Below are 12,382 nucleotides of genomic sequence, written 5' to 3'. Positions count from 1 at the left end.
TATTTAGCAGTAGGAGTTGAAAGGAAAGTAGTTAGCTGTGGAAGGGAGAAATGGAAAACTCTGGTCTTTCATTAATCTCGCTGCCCTCCGTGTCAAACGCCCATTGTCAGGGCGGGCACAAAGGCTGCCACAGTTTTCGGCAGAAAAGCTAAGGGACGAGCAAACGGGAATGTTCGGGCCCGAGAGAGAACGGTTCAATATGGAAAGTGTTTTCTCCGCAGCCAGAGGTGCCCAATTCCAGTCCTTTTCAATTTGTATACTTTTCTCCAATGACTCCTTGAGGGTAATTACAGTTCTTTTCACAAATGAAGTATGGAAGATACGAGAGAGCGCCGAGGCTGTCAATAGCCCTGCAGGAATGCACGGTCTGTCTCCGGGAGACAGAAAGCATCGATCCTCCTTCCTGTGGGACTTGGAGCGTGAAAGGGAGGCTGGGGTGGACTCGCCTTCCCCTCCAAAGGGCCGGCTGGCTGGGGACAGGAGGTTCTGAACCCCAGGGAGGCACCCGATGGAAGAGATTGCTCCCCACTCCCCAGGCAAGAGTTTGAAGACCCGAGGGCTTTGCAGTGTTTGTGTTTTCCTTCCTGGGATGGACGATCCAAGAGCTCCAGCCACAGTCAGCATGAGGCGCTCTGGTGGTCCGGGACACCAGTGACAGAGAGGACCAGAGAGCACCTGCTGGCAGACAGGTACACGGTACACAGCCGGAGACAGGCACCACCGAGGAGGTGGGATCAGACAGACGTCCTCCGGCTGAACCAATGGGCTGAGGTTTACCAGCTAAAGCGGCACAAGCGTAAATGTGCAATTTGCCCTTGGGTCCTAAACCCAACTGCCACCTTACGGAGCGCCCACTGCATACAGAGCTCTAGGGCTGTGAGTTGGACAGTAAGCTCAGGACCAGTCAGCTCTCTGCCGTGGCAGCGAGTAACGGCGCAGATGGGACACACTCAGGCCGGGGCACCACGGTTCCAGAAGGATATTGACAATTGAGGACACGAAAGGAAAAGCGTATGCAACACCCACTCTCGCTGTCCCCGCGCACCCCCACTCCCACCATACTTGGCCCGCGGCCTCCTTGCAACCCCCATGTCTGAAGTCGCCTCTTGTCCCCTCCATCGGCTGTCCCCGGAACCCCAGCACTGCTTCCTCCCCTGTCCTGAGTCGCCACTGCCATCCTATTGACTCCACTCTCCCAACACCCTCAACCTCCTTGCCCTTTTTTCCATCCCATCCGGCCAAATGCCAAGTCTGGCTTGAGACCGTGACCCTTGTTTTTCTGCTTAGGGACTTGGGTTTCTGAAGACAGCAAGACTGGAAAATATACTGGAGACTGGAACACGTTAAGCTCGGTGTCTCCACTCCCCCAGCAAGGGCCTTCCACACATCAGCTACGTCTCTAGTCCCCACTCCTGGCTTATTAGTCCTTGTCCCCTCTGGACAACCCTCCTCACCCGCACGCCACACTCCTCACTCTCAGCATATGACCTGACCTGGGTGGGAGAGAAAAAGGCTTTTTGGCGGGGGTGGGAAGTACTCCACCAACTTACTGCCCCTCTCTTTTTTTTAAACAGCTTAATGAGGTGTAATTTCCAGGCCATAAAATTCCTCTGTGGACGTGTACAATTTACTGATATTTGCTGTTTTGACAGACTTGGGCAGTCATCACCCCGTTCTAATCTTTTAGTCATGTTCCATTCCTATCCCAAGCCCTAGGCATCCACGAATCTACGTTCTGTCTCTACAGGTTTGCCTTTTCTGGACATTTCGCGTAAATGGAGTCGCACAATGCGTAATCTTTTGTGTCTGACTTCTTTTTCAGGTTCGTCCATGTTGCAGCCTGCAACAGAAGCTGGTTCCATTTTATTGCAAAATGCTCTTGCATCGTATGGATAAAACACATTTTGTTTGTTCACTAGGTGACGGACATTTGAGTTGTTTTTGCTCCTTGGCTGTGAGGAGTGATGCTGCTGTGAACGTTTGCATACACATCTTTGTGCGGATATATATTTTTATGCCTCTTGGGCAGATGCCTAGGAACTCACCCCAATCTTACGAGCTGATCTGGATCCTTCTCTCCTTCCTCTCCAGTATCAGTGACTGAGGTGTCTCTCCTCCGATTACAGTAGAACTCTCCAGCTATGCTCTGCATTATCCCCTTTCCTGCTGCCTGATGGGTCTTGCTCTGTCTGTCCCCCCTTCTCTCTCACTGCCAGTATTCTCCTCCATAAAATGAGGATAACAGTAAGGTCCACCTCCTGGGGTTTTGTGAGGATTAAATGAGTTCAGTGGATAGATTCTGAGGTCCCTCAAGATCCCCATCTCCTCCTGTTCAGGCCTTCGTGAAATCCCCTGGCGTGAGTAGAGGCGAGACCTGTGACTTGCTCCTCTAACCAATGGCATATGGCAAAGGTGATGGGATGTCACTCCTATAATTATGTCACATTACATAAGACTCTGTCTTAGAAGACTTGAGGTACAGACTTTCCTTGCTGGCTTCATGAAGTAATCAGGCACACTGGGGAACCCTGGGCATCCTCCTGCAGGTGGCCTCTAGGACCTCAGAGGAGCCTCTAGCCAATGGCCACCAAGACTCCACAGCCCCAGCACTACAACCACAAGAAAATGAATTATGCTGACAATCTGAGGGAGTGTAGAAGTGAAGTCTGCCCCAGTTGAGCCTCCAGATGAGAATTCAACCCAGCTGCCACCTCGACTGTAAGCTTTGAGACCCAGAGCAGAGGACCCAACTCTGCCATATCAGGATTCCTGACCCGCAGAAACTATAAGATGATAAATATGTGTTGTTGCAAGCTGCCGAGTTTGTGGCAATTTGTTCCATAGTAACAGAAAACAAATGCATACATAAGGAGCTTAGAGAAGAGTCTAGCACCACCAGCAGCCCCTAAGAGTGTTAGTGGATGCTCACGGTAGTATGAGATCAGCAATTTTCCCCTAGATTATAACCAAGCAAAGCCCATCTCAAGCAATCAACAGAAAACAAGTGAGCCTTTATTTTCCATCCCTGACAAATTCCTTCCAAGAGTTTTCTGTATTCATTTCTTGCCCTTCTATTCACTCTCATTTTGCTGCAATTTAATTCCTCCACTTCCTCTACTCCACTGAAGCTGTTCTCCTCGAGGTCACCAATAATCTCCTAGTTACTAAATCTGCTGAATGATTTGTGTCCTTCCTGTACTTGACTTCCCTTTGGCCCTTGATGTTGGTGACTGAAGTGGCTTAGAGCCTTGTCCCAACAAGACCTTCACTGAATCTGAACCTCTTTCGGGAGAACTCAAGAGCGATTAGATCCTGGCATGCTGGCTCCTGGAAACTTCCATTCATTCCTTCATTCATTCATCTTGATACACCCTTGCATACTTGTGGGTATTGCAGACACAGCACTAAAGCATTCCACGAAACGGGCACGGTCTTTACTCTCAAAGAAGATTGCATTAGAGGCACAGGGGCACAGATTAAAATAGGCCCAGAAGTAGATAGACTGTAAGATTTCATGTGTGTAAGTATTGTGATGACAACAAGGGAGGATGAAGTGACAGAGAATCCTACATAGAGAACCTACATTAGAGCAAGCAGTCGGAGAAAGCTTCTCCAGGGAGGTGACATTTGAACTGGGGTTTGAATGAAGGAGCCAGCCATGGGGAGATTGGGGGGAAGAGCACTCTAGGCCAAGGGAGCAGCTAATGCAAAGACTCTAAAGCGGGCAGCATAGTGGGGTGTCTAAAGAACAGAAAGAAGGCCAGTGTGGCTGCTGCAGAGCTGAGCGAACCGCTGAGTGGTGGGAGATGAGGCCAGAGACACTAGCGGGCTCAGGCCGCCCCCCCCCGCCCCGGGCCCAGTCTGGACTTTAGTCCAAGTGCAACAGTGAATGAACAGAGATTTAAAGCAGGGGAGTCGATGATGTGGTTCTTGTTTTATGAAGAGCAGTCTGGTTGCTACCTGGAGAATGCATTAGAGGGAGGCAACGGCCAAAGCAGAGAGACTAGCGGCATGGCTATCGCAGGGCTGTGGGGGAGATGTGATGGCGGTTCTGACTAGTGTAGATTGTTTTCCCTGGAGACAGACTCTGGAATTCTGTGATTTGCATACAGGTGATTTCCTGGGGGATGCGCTCAGGGACGACACCTGTGGGGGAGTGAGGAAAGCAGGCACAACTTCCAACTGTGAACAAGTTGCAACTGAGAGCCCTCAGCTCCCCTCAAGGGAAGCCACCAAGCTGGGAGACGTCCTTGGACCTGTCCTAAATGGAAGCCAGAGGGTCAGGCTTTCAGACCGTAGACTCAACCAGTCCCTGGACGACGGGGTGTGGGCCTGGGGAGGGAACGTAGCCTCAAACAAAAGAGGGTTCTCTTCAACTGAGAGGAATTCCTGGAGAAGGACGCCGCCACTGGAGGATCGGGTGCCCTGGGCATGCTATGAAGTATGCCACAGGTGGTAGCTACAGAAACGTAGAGAATCTGGCAAAGCCAGATTATAATTTCTAGGTAGAACCAGCGGAAGTCATAGTTGGCCTCACTGTAAGACAAAACATGGGAGGAATCAAAGGTGGCTCCCAAGTATCTGGTTTGAGCACTGGGGAAGATGGTGTTCCCATTCCTGAGACGGGGCACCGATTTCTGGAGGAAATTAAGAGCTCAGCTTTGGCCATGTGCCATCCCAGAGTCCTGACAGACGTCCGCGGAGTGTTGACAACTATGCAGCCTGACAGGTGAGCATGAGGCTCAGTCAAGGCTGAGGACCTAGTTTGGGAAACTCCTGGTCATCCAGCAAGTAGAGGATGTGTAGCCTGCCAGAGACACTGAAGAGAGACCCATGAAGTGGGAGAGAATTGAGAAGAGTGGGTGTCCCAGAAGCCAAGAGAGGAGCCGTTTTAAGGAAGAGGGAGGAGCCGTCAGGGTTGAGTGCCAATGAGGGGCAACCGTTGGATTTGGCGGGATGGGGATCACCAGGTAATCTTGCCAAGAGGACTTTTGGTGGGATGGTGGGAATGGAAGCCCAGGTAGAAAAGGTGAGAGGGAGAATCAGAGGTGGAGACGTGATTACAGCAATTGTAGGCAATTATTTGTTTGACCTATTTCGCTGTACCGACAAGCAGGGAAATGGGACAATGCTTGGAGCAAGGTGTCTGGCCAATTATAGGGGTTTTCAAAAGATGTCATTCCAGAACATGCACATCTGTAGGTGAGGATGATTGCGGAGAGCGGCAAGAGGGAAGGAAGGTGCAAAGCCCTGAGGAAGGTGAGCTGGCTTGAGTCCAGGGCATAAATGGAGGATTTGGACGTATGCTCAAAGTCTTCCAACCATGTTATAGAAAGGAAAATACCAACTGTAGGTTTTGATACGAGTATCTGTAGTTGAGTAGATTTGGTGGTGGGGACAGAAGGTGAAGGAGTTTCATTCTGTCAATGGAGCATGAGGTCAAGTGAGAAGAAAGGGCATGTAGGGGATTCCATGAGCAGCTGGAGGTAAGTAGCTAAATTCTTAGTCTCCACTGGAAAAGGCTGGACTCAGGCCCTGGCAACTTAAGGGCAGATCTGCACGAGCGCTGGAAGGCTGCTTGGCGAACAGACTCAGAACAAAGACGTCTGGTGGAACAAAGAGACTAGAGACAACCACAGCCTTCTGCATCCATTCCTCTTGCCCTTGAGAAGCTCTTGCCATTGGGACCAGAAAACTCCAAATCTTATAGCTTGAATGCTCTGTACGTGTCTTTAGGAACAGAATTTCCTGAAGGTCACAGTTTCTTGTCTTCTAGACCTCCCTGGGATGGGCACCGCCTCTCTTTTCTCTGGGGACTCCCACTCTCTTCTGCTCCGTGATCAACTTCCTTCTGGCCAACAATTTTCTTATTTTAGATTTCCTAGACAGACAAAATAGGCTATAGTCCAGCACTCCTGGTCCCTGAACAATTTTTCATTTTTAGATGACCCAGCCTATGTCTGCTCTAGTCCATGGGTTCCAATGGACTCTCGGGGACTTAACTATTTCCCTTATTTTGCCATTCCCCAGTGCCACTCTCATACACTCTCCGCTTTTCAGCATGTTCCTTTCACCCAAGGTCCTTCTCATCTCATCCTCCTTCTTCCTTTCTCACCCTCTCCAAGGTCTTCCCAGCCCTCAGGCACTGGCATAGCTGGGGTCTCACCTTCATGATTCCATCCTTCTGAACTTCATATACTCTTCCCATGTTCCCCTGGCTTCCACGGATGATCCAATGAATTCCAAATCCTTATTGCCCGCCTAGAGCCCTCTTCTGAGCTACAGACTGGTCTCCACTGAATGTCTCTCACAAGTCAAGGTCCCCTCCATGATGACGACACCCTTCCCGACCACCCCTCCCCCTTCAGAGTTCTAGTCCCTACACAGATCTCAATCTTAGCATCTTGTAATACTCACTTTTAAAATAGACTTTATTTTTAGAGCCGTTTTGAGTTCACTGCTAAATTAAGCAAAAAGGACTGATCGTTTCCAGATACCCACAGTCCCCACACATGCACTTGCTCCCCTATATCAACTCCCCCCACCAGAATGGGACATTTATTACCATCAGTGAACCCACATTGACAAGGCATGATCACACCAAGCCCACAGTTCACATTAGGGTTTACTCTTGGTGTTATACACTCTAAGCGTTTTGACAAATGTACGATGACATTTATCCACCATCATAGTATCATAGAGTAGCTTCACTGACTAAAAGTTCTCTGTGCTCTGCCTACTCATCCCTTCCCCCCTCCTAACCCCTGGCAACAGCTGATCTTCTTACTGTAGCTCCATAGTTTCGCCTTGTCCAGAATGTCAGATAGTTGGAATCACACAGTGTGTAGGCTTTTCATATTGGCTTCTTTCACTTAACAATGTGCATTTAAGTTTCTTCTATGTCTTTTCATGAGCATTTGATAGCTCATTTCTTTTTAGCAGTGAATAATATTCCTTTGCACGAATGTATCACAGTTTATCCATTCACTTCCTAAAGAAAACCCTGTAGTACTAATTTTTTTTTTTGCAGGGGAGGGGCGGAGGGCAAGAGAAAATCTTAAGCAGGCTCCACGCCCAGTGTGGAGCCCGGCCCGGGGCTCGATCTCTCAACTCTGGGATCATGACCTGAGCCAAAATCAAGAGTCGGCTGCTCAACTGACTGAGCCACCCAGGTGCCCCAGTAGTCATTTTTTTACACTTGTCAATTTACAAGTATGTCTCCATCCACTAGATAGTAAGCCCCTTAAGAACAAGAGTGACCAAATTTTCATAACCTTACCATCTAGCAAAGTGCCTGGTACATAGTTGATCCTCAATAAATGTTAAACAGAGGCGTGTTAAAGTCAATAAATAGTGTCCCAGTGGCATCTACAACGCCATATGTGCAAAGCCAAATGTAATCTCTCCTTCTCTTTGCCTTCAAAATGATCCAGATATACTCCTTAGACTTTCTGTTTCATAGAATCCACTTAGGATAAAAATCTGAAGATACCCTAGACTCTTCCTCTCCTTCACCTCCCATGTCCAACCCCTCCCAGCTCCTATTGACTTGACCTTGAATGTCTCTCACGTTATGCCTGTCTGCCGCACCTTTTACCACCTCTCAAATTCAGACCCTGTTCCTTCCTCCCCTGGATTATTCCAGCAGCCTCCTCACTTCACCACATCCGTTCTGGCACTCTTCGCACTGGCCACCTGAGTTGTCTTCCTAAAATATCCCCTCCCTACTTAAAAGTCTGCAGTGAGCCCTCACGCCTGTGGGATTACAATGGAACCCCTTACAAAGACGTTTCAAAGCTACTCATGATCCAGCCCCTGAGACGGCGTATGTGACGCTCTCAGCACAGTGCCTGGAACAGGAAAAGCACAATAAATGTTCACATTATTACCATTTTTACAATATAGCCTGGAGATAAAAAGAGTTTGGGAGGACAGGAGAATTGCCATCGAGTACCTGATGACCAGGCATATGAAATATGCATCAGACTCTTTCTGTTTTCTGTTTTCTTCCAGGAAACAGAATTGGACAGACTGAGGGAGGCCGTGGAGAGGCAAGTTTCATTTAAATTGAAAGGCGACCTTTGTAACAGCCGGAAGCATCCAGCTGGAAGGAAGTGAACACCACTTCACCAGAAGAGTGTGGTGGAATGTTCCGGTATGTTTGAATCCTGGCGGAGGCGTTCACTGCAGTCCCAAAGCCCAGATGGCTTACAAGGGGGTTCAGGCGCAGGGGCAGGGGCAGGAGTGTGGACCGCATGACCTCATGGGCATCTCCAACCCATGGGTCCTGTGAGCTGGTGGTGGGAACCCCGCCATTGTCACTTCTACAAGTACCACCCCCCATCCTGCTGTCACAAAGTGACCATAGACAACACTTCTCCTGCCCTGCCCAGACCCTTCAGTTGCCTCTGCCGTTGCTCCTTCCCTCCATCCTGGGCTGTTTTGCTAGCCCCCCTAAGGGCTCCCCAAACCCTACTGCTCCCCCGGGGCCAATCCATCCCCCCGCCCACTCTTACAAAGTGATCTTCTCAAGACAACAGTTGAGACTCTTCCACTCCTCTCCTCAAAACCTTCCAGACCCTCAGCCCCTCCCCCTGCCCTGCCCCAGCCCACTCACTGCCACCCACCCACCACAAACATGGGATCACTGAACATCTGTCAAGCCACTCCCCCGGGCTGGGCCACACGTCACCTGCTTCAGCATCTTTTAAAGGCTGGCTCACCCTTTCAGGGACAAGTCAAGCCCCACTTCTCCCGTGAGCCTCTCTCCTGCAGGTCTCCATCAGAGGGAATCAGCCCCACGCGTGCGTTCCCACAGCATTTGGCTCACGATCCCATCAGAGCACCTGCCTCGATGCATCTGGTCCCAGGTCTGGTCCCCTTTGGGTCGGAAGCTCCTTGAGGACAGGAGCATTGTCTAGCCCCTGTCGCTGCAGTCTCCATCAGCCCCATGCAAGGGAGGGGGCATTCAAAGGGAAGGTGAGGAGGTTTTTAAATTGCTTGGAACCCAAGGCTTCTCCGTAAATGTTCGTTAAATATGTGGGTGGACGGGGGAGAAAAGCAGTCCACAAACCTACGCTCTTACCCAGCAGCCTTCGGTCAGGGCTGGTGGTCTTTGGGAGAAGATGGCTACCTTTTACTCCGAGGGTTACTGCTCTGCAGGAAGACCCCGTCTCCAGAATCCGCCCCCCCACCCCCAAGGATCTCCTTTCCTACACCTTCTACTCCAAAGGCTCTTCTCAGTGAAAACTTCCAGAGCCAGGAAAGAGGGACCCCCGGTTGGCCCTTCTCTGGTCAGACACCTCTGCCCTGTGGATGGCATGCTCTGTTTGGCTACCTCAGCAGCTCAGCCCCCAGGGGCCCCCATCTCAGAGCAGGAGGCAGCCTGAGCAGGCCTTTGTACCAAAGGCTGGAGCTGGGATTCCCCGGCCGAGAAGATGCACGGTAGAAATGCAGACCACCAAGGAGGCAGCCATTGGTGGGGGATGAGGAAGGTGGCCCAGCCGAGACCTACAGTCCTTGTCCGTCCAACAGAATGGTGCCTGGAGCTCAGGGCCAAGCCAGGCCCATACACACATGCATCCTTGGACCAGTTCCAGCCGTGTGTGCACACACACGTACACACGTACACACACACAAGCACTGATGAGCTTGGCTCCTCCCTTCCTCGCTCTGGGATAAGAGGTTGTAACCCACACGCCCCTGGCCCCTTGCAGGTGAGCCCGGGGTTTCCTGGGACCCACAGTCTGGGTGGACCCAGGCTATTGTTTATTCACAACTGGCCTGGGGGGAGGGGGGTGGAGGGCGGGACTCTGAAGACCCCCTCCCCGCGCCCCCACTCCCACTTTCATTTTAATGAAATGAAGCCCCCCCCCGCCCCCCCCAAACCTTCCTAAGGTAAGAGTGAAATTGATTTTCCCTTTTAACTAGAAAGCAAGATAAACACATGGCACCCTTAGGGGCGGAGGGGAAGCACTTAAAATAGCACATCTCTGGGAGCAGGCTGCTGCTTGCGGAGTTTGTCAGAGACAAGGGCTGAATGCAAATCACAGAGGCGGCAGCTGGGGCCCCCGCCTGTCCCCGGGGAGCAGGTGAGCTGCACCTTCTTAGCTCATCCAGCCTCTGCTTCCACCAAAAGCTTCAGTGGGGCAGGGGCACTGACCTTTGTTCTCACAGACTGCTCTGGAAAGATTTCCCCCAGGTCATCCCCACTTATGCCCACAACCCTGCAGCGATGGCCCAGCCTTACGACTGCCTGCACCTCAAAAAGAACCCCAGGAGAGCCAAGTCCCTGAGGACAGCAATACTTTTTCAGGGAGCCAGCTGGGGCCACTGACCCTCTTCAAAAGCCCTGTCTAAGGCCGCCCTGGGACCCACTCTCAAGGGACTTGCTCCAAAGACAAGTCTGAGACCCTGGCTGTGGCTGCCGTGGCATGGCTCAGCCACCACGGCTGTCCCCTGAGCACGGTCCCACCAACACTCACTTTGGGAGCCACGCGGGACTGAATGCCGGTTTGCATTTCCAAGCCCCGATCGTACACGCGATAGAGGCTCGTGCAGCCGTTTAACACAAAGCTGCCGCTCTGTATTTATTGACATGGAAAGATGTCCACAACATATTGTCGAGAGAAAAAAGCGTTTTACACCACAGCCTGTGGCGTCTGCTCCCGTTCATTCAAAACTGCGTCCATATGTGTTTACAATCAGACAGAGGTGGCTGAGAATGTTCACCAACACGGTACCCAGGGTTGTTTCTGGGAGCAGGGTTTTCGGTGATTGTTTTTTTTACTTTCTCCTTGGTTTGTTTCTGTGACTCATTTTTGTAATCATGAACACGTGTCATATTTTGTTTAAAAATTTTTAAAGACGCCTGGGTGGCTCAGTTGGTTAAGGGTCCGACTCTTGATTTTGGCTCCCTCGAGGTACGTGTTTAACTCGCCGGTGTACCTGCCTCTCCAGGAGTCGGCAAACACATCCCATGGGGCACTTCCAGCCCACAGGACTTTTGTGTGGCTGCCAAGCTAAGAATGGGCTTTACATGTTTCAAGGGTTGGAGCAAACAAAGAGCATGGGGCAGGTACCACATGTGGCCCACCAAGTCTAAATTACTTACTATGTGGCCCTTTACAAAGAAAAGTGTCCACTGCGGGTTAGGAACAGAGATCCGGGGGCACCTCGGTAGCACCCCTGGCTGCCGGAGAAGTGACAGCTAATGACAGGAGGAAGCGACAACTCAGAAGCCCAGAGTTGTTTCCCTGCACGGCGTAATGGGTGCCGACACTCCCGTGCGGAGCTCTTGAGAGAGACTGTAACTTCAAGATCCCCCGGCTGGTGAGGCAGAGACATGGGTCGACTTCAGGATGATTTTCATCCCTGAGAGTAAAATGGAGTTTGGGGGTTTGGGGGAAAGGGCTCTGATTGGGCAGGAAACGTACCATGGAAGCTGAGTACTATTAATCATCCCTGCTTTCAGAGGAGCACACGGGGGCCTTAGAGAAGACAGACAGTGAGCCACCGGGGGTGGAGAGAAGAGATTTGAGCCCAGTCTGACCCTAGGGCCCGTGTCCTGAGGTCCTTGGGTAAAGTTACCTGGAACATCAATGAATGACTCATCTGAGTCAGGTGGACCCCTGTGGGTGGGGCCACGGTGCTACCTATTCAGTTGCTTAGCCCTGACTGTGGCCCCGCCTCTGCCCAGAGCTCAGAGGCTCTTTGAGAAAGCAGAGGGAAGGGGACATCCGTGTTCTAGCCACTGCCAGGCGGGCCGGGCACCGTGCAGGTGCTTGACACACCACACGGTGCCCTTCCCTTCTCACACCCACCCATGATATTGGGACCACGGCTCTGTTTTGCAGAAGGGGAAACTGAGGCTCAAGGAGCTTACACAAAGTCATGCAGTTTGTAAAGGGCCGCTTCTGGACTTGAAACCAGCTCGAACTCCAGAGTCCACACCTTTCCGTGCTGCCTCTTTGGGGAGGTGGGTGGGGGCACCTTCTCATCTCCTCTGGGGACCCCTCCCTTCCGCACCCGCTTGGAGGAAATGCATCAGCAAGCAAGCCGCCTGCCCAGAGCTCTGTCCCAGAGAATCTGAGCCAGCCAAGTGTGGCGGGATTGGGTCTGTTGAGACAGACTAATGAGGCAATTTAAAAACGATTGTTTGGAACACACATACATCTGGTAATAATAGACTACAAGACAACTGACCAGTGAATTTTCTCAGGGCCACTAACAGAGCAAGAGCTCCCAAGCACGTGCGGATGGCACGAGACTGGTGGAGGGCCCCACAGGTATCTCTGTGAGGGTTTAACTCGCTTCGTAGGACTGGCCTGTCCGCTCTTCTGGCGTCGCCTGGCTGGTGGCTGCGTATGTGTGTCTGAAGGAT

At 51.4% G+C, this 12,382-nt stretch overlaps 1 long non-coding RNA gene across 1 annotated transcript; it reads left to right on the top strand.

The window, feature by feature from the left end:
* Positions 1-207: 207 nt before the first annotated feature.
* On the top strand, positions 208-10,650 carry LOC131505011 (uncharacterized). The gene is made up of 3 exons (XR_009258235.1): positions 208-8,155; positions 8,776-8,979; positions 10,316-10,650. It is a non-coding gene; the product is annotated as an uncharacterized LOC131505011 (long non-coding RNA).
* The last annotated feature ends 1,732 nt before the right edge of the window (positions 10,651-12,382 follow it).

This window comes from Neofelis nebulosa, chromosome 2 (genome assembly GCF_028018385.1).
Source record: "Neofelis nebulosa isolate mNeoNeb1 chromosome 2, mNeoNeb1.pri, whole genome shotgun sequence".
Classification (NCBI taxonomy): Eukaryota; Metazoa; Chordata; class Mammalia; order Carnivora; family Felidae; genus Neofelis; species Neofelis nebulosa.
The sequence above is the reverse complement of the archived record's forward strand: the minus strand, read 5'-3'. Positions and strand labels throughout refer to the sequence as shown.